At 39.5% G+C, this 1336-nt stretch overlaps 1 long non-coding RNA gene across 1 annotated transcript; it reads left to right on the forward strand.

Moving 5' to 3' along the window:
* The first annotated feature begins 387 nt into the window (after positions 1-387).
* Positions 388-1089, forward strand: LOC108671240. The gene is made up of 3 exons (XR_007156844.1): positions 388-425; positions 636-743; positions 935-1089. It is a non-coding gene; the product is annotated as an uncharacterized LOC108671240 (long non-coding RNA).
* Positions 1090-1336: the final 247 nt, after the last annotated feature.

Below are 1336 nucleotides of genomic sequence, written 5' to 3' on the forward strand. Positions count from 1 at the left end.
GAACACCTCAGCGATGAAATAAATTGTGGGTTTGCAATAATTATTTCAAAGATACAATGCTACTAATTCATATTATATCAAATTTGATCTAGGTTTAATTTTTTTATATCTTTTACTCAGGATTATTAGTCGGCACAGGATTAGTAGTCGGTTTTCGGATTCGGAGAAGACGGTAGAACCCAGTCCCTTCTAAATTTTTTTTACGCTAAAAATATTCTAGCGGGTAATTGTCAATTGGAGTCTTTCGATGGAAATAAGTGGGTTAATGGGCAAGGCTTTAATTTTTTAACTATCGTATTTAATATATTTTCATTACAAGCAACTGCACTTCAGAGCAATTCAAGTGCAATAACGGCGCATGCAAAGAGCAATGGGCGATTTACAATGCAACGATGATTGCGGCGACTACAGTGACGAAATAAACTGTGAGCTTCCAACCCAATCTTTTTGGCTCAAGCCTAATCTCACTTTACTCTAAAATAGAATAGGCATATCTTCATAGCTCTGAATAGCTCTGATTTTTTTCCCACTTTTAGATTGATCCCAATGTGTTTGTGTTTGAAATATCTTGTATAAGAATTGCGTATAGTAATTCGTATATGTTCTACTGTAAAATGTTCATTGGAAGCCCCCAGGTAACTGCACTTCAGAGCAATTCAAGTGCAATAATGGCGTCTGCAAAGAGCAATGGTTAGTGTGTGATGGCAACGACGACTGCGGCGACAACAGCGACGAGCTAAACTGTGAGCACCAAACTCTTCATGGCTGGGGTCTGATGGCCTCAATTCCTTCCAGTATAGAATTGACTCAATGTTTTCAGCTGTGGTTTGAGTTATATTGTTAAATTGATGCTAGTGAATTGAGACGCAAATGCCGTATATTTTTCTGCATACAGATTCAATCCACAATCAGTTGCTATGTCGCCCATTAACAGGCAGCTGCAGTTCGTGGCAGTTCGAGTGCAAGGCCGACGGGCGCTGCCTGCCTTCCGTCGTGGTGTGCGACGGTGAGGCAGACTGCGAGGATCACAGCGATGAACAAAACTGTACTGATGAATCCCTTGAAAACTTTCTTCAGAAACAAGTCTAGTGATTGTGTGTAATGTTTCCCAGATGATAAAAGGTTTCGGAAACAAACGTGAAGCAGAATATTATCATAGATTAACTTGCAAGCACAGAATAACATTATGTGGGGATTAACTTTTCATAATTTTTAATACCCTCATAATAGTGGAGAATGCAGCACCAGCTGAGAGTATTTCTGCGGAAAACTAACCATTTACTGTCACCGGCGTAAACAGAGTCACTTGAGATATGTTTTCAGCATTTGAATCTGG

Source organism: Hyalella azteca, unplaced genomic scaffold (genome assembly GCF_000764305.2).
Source record: "Hyalella azteca isolate HAZT.00-mixed unplaced genomic scaffold, Hazt_2.0.2 contig8635, whole genome shotgun sequence".
In the NCBI taxonomy this organism is placed as follows: domain Eukaryota; kingdom Metazoa; phylum Arthropoda; class Malacostraca; order Amphipoda; family Hyalellidae; genus Hyalella; species Hyalella azteca.